Consider the following 12343-nt stretch of genomic DNA (forward strand, 5'->3'; position numbering starts at 1 on the left):
TGCTAATTCAAACATAATTCCATATTAGTTGTGATCTTGCTTTTCTACAGTTCTTTATTACACTTGCTGATTAAGTGTTCTTCTCCACACAACAAACAGAAGCCTCATACGACTGCTTAATGCTGATGTACCAGAGGGTGGAGTTCTGTTGTCTAATGACGCAAGAGTTGCTATGGCCACACTGGAAAGAATTCCATCACGGCCACTTTCACAGCAGTGTGTGTGTGTGTGTGTGTGTGCGCGCACACACGGTTGGTTTTGCATCAGCAATGCCTACCTAAATACCTCAAGGGCCACCTTTTTCACATTTTGATAAAATCGCAGATGTCTTGGCATGGACTCCACAAGGTTTGCAGCGTAGCACTAACACTATCAGTATATTTAGTATTAGCCATATAGTATGTGATACGTCAAAAGAGTAATACGGCAGGAGAATAATAAATATTATACAGTTATAATTAAACTAAATAGCTAAGTTCAGAGAACGTTAACCGATAGTGTTTTATTAGGTGTGTCATAAAGTAATAATCTTAGTAATTAACTGATAAGGAGATAACTATATTTACTTTTCATTTCTATTAATTACAGAAAATGAAAAAAAAAATCGTTTAATTTAAGAAAAAAAAAGTCGAAAGCGTCTGAAATGTATATTAACTAACTTGTTAACGGTTAAATGTACTCATTCTGCAGGTGGTGAGTAGCAAGAACTGCCCGAAAGTGCTGGGAAGAAAAATTTGAAATTGTTCAGATAAACTGCCAACAGGTTTCCGAGAGATAAATGGTGATGAGGTGAATCACGCACATCATAACAAACATGCTATCTTTCCTTCTTTCACCTCTTCAAGCAATGTGATGATGACCGTAAATACGGTGCTGTTTCTTGTATTCTCTATATTGTGAATACAAGACAGAGATAGTCCTCTGACCGTGTGGTCGTCCCGATGTATAAAGAAAATTTATTTTTATAAATATTTTCATTCTTATATTAATAATGCTATTTCTATTTTTAAACACTATAAGATTAGTTAATAAGTATTGGCAACCGGATGTAAGGAAGCAAAGCTTATACAGCACCACAAAAAAAAAAAAAAAAAAAAAAAATCGCCATTTTTACCTTAAATTTATTCGAACTGCCCACAACATTTGGTGGAAGTTTATTCCAAGAATTGAATATTATTTGCATGAAATGCAAATTTCCGCACATCTAAGCTTAATATGAATGAAATTATTACACAAATAATGTATTGAAAATGTGGAGGTCGCCATAGTTTTGTATAAAGCTGATCCCCATGCATGCAGCAACTAGCTGTTGGTTTGATGTTCCGTCACTTATGATTTGAAAGTTCAATCTCATTCGCTTGACATTTTATATATTTATTATGCTTTCTAATACTGAATGCTTGCCAGAGGGTTTTTCTTGCACCCAAATCAAGCAACACGAACATGCCAAAAAAAAAAAAAAAAAGTATGCAATTTCGAGTCAGTTTCTTAGCCTTTCTAACAGAATGAAGGAACGCAGGTCATTATGGGATTTCGGAGAAAGATTGCGGCTACTGCTTTTACATGGATGTATGACCTGCGCGTGCCTGGTGTAATTTAATAATGAGTCTAACGGACCTCCTGCGCACACATATCCTTTACATACGTAGTGAAATCACGTGTAGCTTGAGCCAAGTAGAAGAAGTAGAGGAAGAGTGCGACGGCTGCCGGAGCAGCCTCTTACCGCGAAACATTATCGGATTACGGAAGCATCAGACATCCCTGGAGGCTAGCGGACTTACACGTGACGGATCGATGAAAGTCCCGCTGTGCGGAACAAACCACGCGATCTCTGGGATGTTGCACTTGTTGCTGATACTTCTAGATCCATAGCAGACAGGCTTCCTACAGCTCTTTATCTAACGCCTGTAGCGTTTCTCCCCGAGGATTCCCGGGCGTGGAGGAGCGAGTGGTTCTTGAATGCAGGTCATTACTCTGGTGGCCACCCATGTCATTCAACGCTCACCTCACAGTGAATCACCCACTCTCATTGTATATTGACACACTCCTTGATGAGAGAGGGATTTGAGTCTTGGCCTCGTCTTTTCGACTCTCTCACCTTTGTTACACACTCTCCACGGAAGACAAACAACGTGACGTCACAGCACTCCAAATGGACTTCATTAACGAAGCATTGAGAGGGCGAATTGCTTCTTGTTGGCGTGCTTGTTGAGCGTGATCTGTCACAATAAACGAAGGCAGCACTTTGCGAGCTTTTCACTTCTGACGTGACTTTTCCATGTGAAGGTCCATTTCTCTGGGGAAATAGTACCAAGATTTCTCTGGGGAGAAGAGGAACACAAGCGGTTGGAAACAACTTTGTAGCATAATGATTGGTTTTGGTTGCAGTCAGTTTAATTCTTTGGGAACAATAACTGTGGTTTAAAAGCGATAACTGACTTTTGAAACCTTAATTGAAAATTTATAACAGCCGAGTACGATTATCACTTCAGATCCATCATATTTGGTGAGGGAACAATATAACAATTAGGAATTTTCTATGAATTGTTCAGTCAAAGATTTCTATTAATTATCAGAATAATTCTTACATTAGTTTTACATTCCTCTTACTGACACATTAAAACAAGTGGTATGGTATAAGTACTAGCCTTATAATACTACCAACAAAACTCATCGAATTCAACCAGAGATGTCAAATATTACTTAAACCGAATTTTTATCAGAAGAATAACAAAACCATTGAAATGCAATAAACTTCGAGCCTTCACACACGACAATATCGGCCCGTATTTTCAACTATTTTTATTGTGTTATATGAAAGTTTTAATGTTTTTCGATTTATTTTTATGCATATTTATGAAATACAGCCCAAAATTTACAGACCTGTGTAAATTTGCTGTGAAATAACGGTTCTCAAATTCTTTTTGCGCAATCAACATAAGGCTACTTAAAATCATATCACGATATAATCAAAGTTTTTTGATTTATGCATAATGCACCTAACACTTTTTAGCTCATTACAGACAAAAACGTCTTATTGCTCAATTAAACCTATGAACTGAAGTTGTTTCTATTCAATGAACATTGTGTAATTTTCATTTAAATAAATAATTAAAATAATAATTATATTATTTTAAATTATAATTCCACTAAATAAAGTAATAATCATTTAAGCACTTTAAGTATATCACTAAAAGGCAGCTTATTGAATAAACAAGTTGCATTTACTCGCTGCCTTCAATTCAAGTAACATTCTTTTTAACTATCAATGTTATAATATCCCATGTCATCACCATGTATTAATATTACATTTCACTACTAATTTTACGTCTCAAAGTTACAATTTACTTGTTTTTTCTATTAATTACAAGATATTCTGCGTGTTTTTAACTTATTTGATTAATAAATAAAATCAAGCAACAAAATGTATCATACTATAAGCTTTACACATTAATGAATTATCATGAATTAAAGGAGCGTTCACTTTACTTTTATTTTATAAATTGTGCCAACGATTTTATTAACTGTTCATGCAAATTGCATGGTGGAAGCGTAAGCCCAAGCAAAATAAAGAGTGTACTAACAAGTTGTCAACTTAGTTATTAAAACTCAGAGAATCGTGCATGGTACAATTGCATATGACATTTTATAACAATGCTCATAAAATTACAAGTAATATATTATATAAAAAAAAAATAGTTGAATGTTCAAAAAACTGAAAATTTATCCTAGCATGTATTAAATGCACATCGCACTTTCTCATATCTGTTATTCAGAAAATGTGCAACACCGATGTAAATTGTTGTGAAGATGTAGAATGCACTGCATGAGCGATCTGTGGCATTATAAATAAAAAATGTTTCCCTTTCATTTTGCACTTTATTAATTTGCTACGTTTACTAACATGACCACGCGGTACCATTCTTGATTTCCACACGTAACGTATTTATTTAAATAGACTAAATATAACAAGGCATAATAATTTAAGAGTTTAAGATTCTATAACTATATAATATCGGCGTAGATACACCACAGACAAGAAAAACTACGATCGTAGTGTGAAAGGCACCCACCGATGAAAAGCCAACTAGGTTTGAAAAGGTGCCGTCTGGGTGGCGGTGCCCACCGAGAATAAGTGACAATAGTCTTCTCTATTAGTGAAGCGTTACTTATTAGAGGTAGTGCAATACATGGTAACTCGTTGTGAAGGATGAGCACAATATGAGATACAAATGAAATTATGCCTTTCACACTACGATTGTAGTTTTTCTTTAAGAGTTATCTATGGTGTATCTACACCTATATTATATAGATATAGTAATGTATTTATGTATTCATAGCTGAGGAAGACATACACACAGAATCGAAAGCTTCTGTAAGTATTTTATTTTATTTTATCAAAAGAAGAGAGCGCAGCGAGCAGGGGGCGAAGCTCTCTAGTTATTAATTTGTTTTTAGCTGATACAGAAAAAGATCGCTTCCTTGCGCCTTACTAATACTAATAAATACATATGAGTATATGTTATATTTCTTTTGGAAATAATAATTTAAAGAAAAATGAACTGCGGTAGATAAATTATTAAATTTAACCAGGATTACTTTGATAATTCCCCTGATTTCTAGATAATCCCGTTCGTAGTCACTATCCTTTCTCTGTTGTTCTAATAATAATTTACAATGTAGCAAACCCCGCTGCATCAAAAACGCTGTAGCAAAGCCCTCCTACAATATGCACAGTATATTTACATTTACGTTATCAAAATCAAAGACTGAAACTGTTATTTCAGCTTTAGTTTGTGATTAATAAAAAAAGAAAAAAAAAACGACTGCATAAAATTGTCTGCATGAGTGGCATGAAAACTATAGAAAATGAAGCATCCAAACAGTTAACTAGAACACAACATAACGCGTTACATTTCCATTGTCACTGCGTGTGCTAAAACTTAACTTGAATAATTTGTCTAATTAGCAATTAATTACTGAAAGAATAATAATACAAACAATAGCTCTAATATAAATTAACTCTCATGAATAAATATGCTGCCCAGCCAAAAAAAAGTATGTGAAATTGTTCAGTTTTAGGGGAGCACGTAGTGCTTCTGGATATAAATATATTACGGCGTCATCGCAGAATACGGAAAGATAATCCGTTAACACCATGAGCGGCCATCCGAAGTCCAACTTCCACGAAATTTATTTTTTTATTTATTTAAATCAGATTAAGGTGTACCTTACCCCAGAAACGGCCTGCGTAGCCAGTGGGTTTCTTACTAATACACAAGGAGAGTAACATTTAAGAAATTGTCTCAGTTCAACAGACATAGTAGAGAGCCACGGGTACAACACAAGTTTGGATAAATCTAGATATTAGCTTCTTATTGCCGTAAACAACCAGTTCCTGACGAGCAGACCAAAGGGCTGCATAGAATTTGTTTCTTGATTCATTGAAGTGCTCCAGAAAACACAAATTCGAATCCCAGACCAAACCGAGGTCCCTGTGAGAGTTGACAAACTTGATTTGATGTCCGGTTATAGAGACGTTAATTGGGATTATTCTTTTCCTCTTTGTGAACATCATCCGGGCAGATTTTTCGGCATTTAGCTCGAGTCCAATGTAATGCAGAAAAGTATTTACCTCATTTATTTGCTATATTGCAGTTCTTTGGACTGAGAGCGCTTGTTCTGGCTGACCCGAATGAATGAAGAGCGTCAAATCATCGGCATACGAGATCATATTTTGGAAATTTGCCAGCAGAGGTTCCAAAGCAGCTGCAAACAGTGCTGCTGACAAAACGCCGCCCTGTGGAACCCCTCTGCAGACAGTAAAGGAACGGGAGAGACCATTGCTCTACAAGGAGCAATCTTTCCTGTAAAATTTTATTGAGTACGGTGAGGAGGTTATTGGAGATCCTGAAGTAGTTCTTCAGCATGTTAAGTAAGGATGTGATGGAAATCCTATCTTATGCAGCTTTGACGCCAAGAAAAAATATGTCGAGATGAGCCTCGAGAATTCAAAGCTTCCTGTATGTGAAAGAAAGTTTGAAGAATATTGGTGGTAGTAGATCTCCCAGGGACCACGGTGTGAAGGTGGCGAGATCTGTGGTGGAAACAGTGCTCTATAAGTTGAGTTAGGATTGCCTTTTCAAAAACTTTAAGGAGCGAAGAGCCCATTGAGATCGGACGAAAATCCTTCACAGTTTTTGGCCTCGAATTCTTGGGAATGGGTTTGACGTAGTAGTGTGTCCAAATCTGGGGCACAGTAGAGGTTCGCAAATTTTCATTAAAGATATGCAAAAGAGCATACACAACGAAGATACCGGATATTTTAACGATAAACAAGGGAAATTCGTCAGACCCGTCAGTAGCTTTGTTCGGTAACTCGTTTATTACTTTCATCAGATTCTCCTTCGTGATGTTAAGTGTTGACAGTGGAGTCAAATCACGTAATGGGATGGAGATGGGAGGATTCGATTCTTTCTTTACGTGACTCTCATCAAAAGTATTATCAGTCCACTCAACGAACAGGCTTTCATTCATCTTAATATCTTTGTAATGCTTTGCAAATGGCCGCTTTGAGCATACTAGCCTATTAGCTATGCATCTATTGTTGGCATGTTGCTTTTGCTTCAGGAAAAGTGCACGTTTCTTTTTAAAGGTAATGAAATCACTTGTGGATCCAGTACTCTTCCATTTCCTGTAGGCACGTTGCTTGTCCAGAAAAGCGAGCTTTGGGTCTCTTGAGAACCATGGTTTATTCCATTTAGAGATTCTGAAGAGGTTTTTTTTTTTAGAGGTTTTTGAAGATCCTTGAATTGCCATTGTCTTTAGGAGGGAAGCCAGACCATTAGTGGCTTCTTCGATCGGCAGGGTAGAAAGTGCTGCCAGTTGGTTGAGGTGAGAAAACTCATTATGACATCTTTCCTGATGAAATTAACTGAGAAAATGGTTTTGGTTAGGACTTCGTCATCCCTAGGATGCATCGACAGGAACGTAAAAGCAAACGTGAGTGATTTGTGGTCCGAATTAAAAGTGAAGGTCGGTATATGGGCGTCAAATCTGCAGCACGATGAAATACTAGGTCTAACGCTTGGTCATCCCTTGTAGGCTGTGACTCAAGGAAATCCAACCCTAAATTTTCATTGAAGGTGATGAAGTCTCGTCTAATTTCAGAATGTCTAGGAGTTGGCATATTAAAGTCCCCTATAAGAAAGGTTGGTTTATCAGAGGTGAGAGAGTCGTGAGCCATGACTGAAATTCATCCCTGGAATCTTGTGTAAGATCAGATGGAAGATCAATTAGACATACTTGGATCTGGCGATTTCCACATGTAACATTGGCACACAAAGCTTCAAAGCGTTCTTTACTGCAGGTACTCAGGCAGGAGAGTGAAAAATTACGATGATAAATAATCATAACGCCCCCCCTCTTCTTCCCATACGATCATTAATAGCTACGTGGTAAGATGAGTTTCTGAACAACGTGTCGAGCTGTTTATTGGATGATATCCAGGTCTCCGTAAGGGAAATAATCCTAAATTCCTCACGGAACAAGAGCGATTGTAGGGAGTGGAGCTTATTGCAGACGCTCCTGACGTTTTGAGTTAAAATTGAGCGCAGTCTGTCGGTTCCAATATCCTCTGATTCCTTTAGTTTGCTAGCGACGATTTCTGGGCACAGAGATTCGAGAATTTTCCCGAAATTCCCTGACCCTTCGGCTGAGCGGCCACAAGTAAGAGTTAAAAATACCATCTAAATCACAGGTTGAACAAGCTACATCGAAAGATGCATAAGAAGGGTGCTTTGTACGCATTTTACGGACGCTGGAGTGCACTCCCGTCTTGCTTAAAATCAAATTCTATACGTCTTGTGAGGCTGTATCAGGGTCAAGCCTAGTTACAAAAACATGTGCTAATCAGTTAAAACAAAGAATCCGGAAAATGCACAGCGATTCCAGAGTTTCCATAAAGTTCTCCAATTACCAGATTTCTACTGAGGAAGGAGCCTCACAGAATGAGAACTAGAATAGAGCTGGAGCTGCAAACTATTGATCAGCTGCATCAATGCCAAATGCTGTCTTACTAATGGTTTGTGAGAACTGGATACACTTTTGATTAATGATAGACTTTTGCGTTGTAGAGTGATAACAGTCATGTGAAATGACTGTTATCATACATACGTTTTAAGTTCTGAGAACAACAAACACCTTTCCATCTGAAAAAGACCTGAATCATACGCCTATTATATCATGGAGGATTTTGTTCTTAAGTTTGCACTGACGCAACTGAGACCACGAGGTCTCAGTTGCGTCAGAGGGGTCTCAGAGGGATCTTAAATGCATCAGCCCCGTTATGGCCAAACCAAAATCTGGTCCTTACGGCACGGTGTATATGAAAAGCAGCCATTGCCACTTTTCTAGCCACGAAGGCAGGTTAAAAGTGGGGTTAGTAATGTAATGTATTCTTTATTTAATAACAAATTTAAAAGAAAATTGTTAATTAGGTTTATTTTTAAGGAAAGACGTCATAAAAAACAGAAATAATATCAGCTTCTTCAGTTATGCCTTTCTTACTGTCGTAAGGAAATCAGCACTTTTCTATTCTTATTTCTTTTACAACATTATTTACGTTGGTCTCCCAGAATTTATGGTGACTACTAGTACAACTAGCATCTTGAAGGCTGGATAAGTTGCGCTCAATCTAATTATTGTGAATTTCAAAATGTCAAGGAACCGCTGAACAAGAATTCAATTGAAGGAGAAAGTTTTAAAAAAAATTCTTTTCTTACAAAAACTAATTAATTACAGACTAAATGAGTCAAACCGTAATAGAAAAGAGCAAGCAGGGTTAAAAGTATAGGACGAAAGCAAGAACACAGTAAACGGAGATAAAAGAACGAACGGCAAAAAATATAAAGAAACAGACCTTTTAAGACTTCTGGTGTAATTAGAAACAAGCAATCAAACTCTTGTTAAATTCAATGGGAAGAAACAATCAACGTTAAACACTGCAAAGGGGGAATGCCGTCTGCAATCCTTTTCTTATGCAAATTCTGGAACGAGCAAATGAAGGGAAGAAACAAACATTCCAAGTAAAAAAAAAACAGTTCTTTATTCATCTGGCTGTTCCACTCTCTCTTTTTTGTGCTCAGTTGTCTAATTACATTTTCTGTGAATGAAATAAAATTTAAAATCTATCTTCAGCTAATAGTACTTTGTGACGTAGAAGAATATTTATACAACAATTCTTACTGATTTAGTTTTGAATCTCCAAGCTCAGATAAGTCAAATTTTGCATAAGACATCTACAAAAAAATTCGTATCAGCACTAGTGCATACTAGGTTAATCAGAACAGTGCAAAGGATCCACTCTACGACCACATTCCGGTAAAAATAACTTAAACATCATGTTTACGAGTAAGTGGGAAAAAAAGTAGACAATATTAACAAAGATAAGTTATGCATCTCATTTCTGTTCATTTCTTAATTCATTTTCTTAACCTTAACCAAATTTGAATTAACGATCAAATACTGGAGTAGTCTTTTAGAATACTTTTTTGGAAGAGAATTTCACTTCAAAAGGATTTCATTTAAAAAAAAAATTAACGATTATAAACCTAACACTTACTAAGAATGTTTCCAATGTTTAAAGGCGTGAAGAATTTATGGTTGCCAATTAATTTTTTCCCCGTGATTACAATCAATATTTAAAAATGCTGATGAATTGCTTGGGACAGTTGACGTGACTAAAATATACGAACTCCCTCTGTTTAGCGCTTCCGTCCGGCACTGTTAATGGCTCACAGGTGGCCAAAGTCGAGGGAGATGATGGATGCGTAGGGATTTGCCGAACGGGAGGAGAGTGAAATGTATATTTCCCGCCATGAGAGGAGCGCGAGTTGCCTTCGAGTGTGCATTTCCCGTGCTTTCTACCAAAGATTTCATTAGGTATGGTAACGTAGAAAAATGATTCCCTCCAGTGACAGCTCTGAATCAGTGCTATCATATTCTGCGCATTATAACAGTGAAATAGAGGCAGAGAGAAAGAGGAAGAGGAGAAAATGATTAATGGCTGATGGTAGATGTAGAGAGGCGTGGCTTCTTCTGTCTTCATCTGCTCTAAGTACCATCTCATAGCATCTATACCAATGCCATTTGGATGCGTGCAAACCGTTAAATGAAAAAGGATAGACCCCAGGTTTGGGCGTGCATTAACGAGATTATTTCAGAAATGGCCTACTACAGGTGGCATCAAAAAAGGAAAGATGTAGCCTTTCTTTCAGTTTGGCAGTCTTTGTGTGTTTCTTCAGTCTTTACGTGTTTCCATAAAATTGGAATGCTACCTGCTTAGAAATACTATTTCTAACGCCAGACGTGGCTGGAATCTGATAAAACTATCTGTCTTCCTGATACCTTTAACTGAGAGCGTTCTTTTTCCTAGGCAACGTCAGCCTAGCGACTGGAAACATAATGCACCACCTTCACATTTAAAATTAAAATCAGTTCGGGATATTCACTTAGAAATCGGAAACATTTCTGCAAAGCTTTGATTGATTCATTCATAAAATAACAGCGAGAATCGCTTACGTTTTTTGAAGCTCACGTTACGGTGGTCTCTCAACTTAAATTGGCCTCGTCTAAAGTTTCCGAAAGCAATCCTGACTCGATGGAATAGAGAGTAAGCTGATTTGGATTATATTTAATGTAGCTCGCGACCTTAAATACAATGGCAGCATTAGGCATTCTACTGGAATTGGCGAAGTATCGAGAAAGCGGGTACATTTTTTTAAAAATAATTTATTACTGCTGCAATTTTTTATAAGTAACTTTATACATGCTGTCACATAAGATTCTGGTAACTGGGTGCGATATTTAATAATCAAGATGAAAAATAAATATTCCTGTCATCCAGTTCATTATGTTTCATTATTCTGAAACATAATGAAAAATCAGCAACCGTTAAATACGAGCTCGTACTTTTTGAAGGAATGCACATCGTAAAACAGAAGACTAATGAAGTCCAATTTATTTCTAAATGGCGAGTTACTAGCAATTACTTAAAACAATCAAGCAGTATTTAAATTTTCGACATGAATATAATCGTAATACAACAAAGGGAGTAATTTAGTAGCTTCTTCATTACACCTTCCAAAACTGATTTCCAATGTTTAACAATGCATTCATATTTTTTTCCCCGCCAAAGCAAATCTTTATTGAAGAAAACTAGTTATTTTAACTTATCTTCTTCAATAAAGATAACTTTATTGAATAAAACTTCCACGCTGCAGCATTTTCAAAAGTGTGCCACAACTTTGTTTGTGTTGACATATACACTGAAACGACAGAATTATTGAGATACCTTATTCCTGAGCAACGCGACACTGTCATCCCTCTTGCTAGTGGACAAACACACCGTTAGCAGGTATATACAGTGGCGGACAAAAAAACTGCATCACCTTAAAAAAAGTAACATTTGTAGTGACTATTGTTGTTAGTTAGTTGGTTTTTAGGAGCATTAGCAACTAAGGCCATATTGCTCCGGGATATGCGGTGGTCATTCCCTGATCTTTCCACATCCTCCGTATTTGGTGGTGACGGGCTCGAACTCCGGTCTAATCAAGAAGCCTGTGCTATGCACTGCTGCTCCTTCCCACCTGGCTACGGAGGCGCCTCATTTGTAGTGAAACGTATAAGATATTAGTATTAGTCGCATGGTGCAAGAAACCAACAAGTGTGGGCCAAGCTGATAGAAATTTCCCCCCTAAAGCCTTGCAGAGTCCTTCAGTCTTGAGTTAATCCACAAGGCTTTTAACATATAATCCCTCCTATCGTGTCTGGACAGAATTGCAGACACATAGACATTGTGACCTAGCTCGCGGCATTTCCTCAGCGTGGTCCTGTATTTTTCCAACAAATCGTCAGATCCTGTACGTTTAATGTCATTAGTTCCCACATGAATAATAATATTCTCTTTACCCCCTTAAAATCTGACAATCTGTTGGTGACATCATTAATAGTTGCTCCCGGCAGACATACCCTGGTTCTACTCCACCTATCCTTATTACAAAAAATATTCCCCGTTTCCCTGACAATAGAGTCTCCTAATAAAACAAAGTCCTTTTGAACCAGAGTAGTTTGCTCTTGGTTTTTCTGTTTTGAGGCCCGAATCGGGAGTACATCACTTGGTAGATTACTGGAGTCTTGAGTCCTTGACGAGCTCCCAGATGCATTATTCTAGAAGGCAAGCATCCGTTTTTTTCAGTGACTCAAATTGTTCCACCAGTGCACCAAATTGTAATTGAAGATCGGTGCACCCTTTAAATCGATCACAAAGAAAAGAATCCCCAGG

Source organism: Mastigoproctus giganteus, chromosome 7 (genome assembly GCF_048544385.1).
Source record: "Mastigoproctus giganteus isolate SK-2022 chromosome 7, ASM4854438v1, whole genome shotgun sequence".
Taxonomy (NCBI): Eukaryota; Metazoa; Arthropoda; class Arachnida; order Uropygi; family Thelyphonidae; genus Mastigoproctus; species Mastigoproctus giganteus.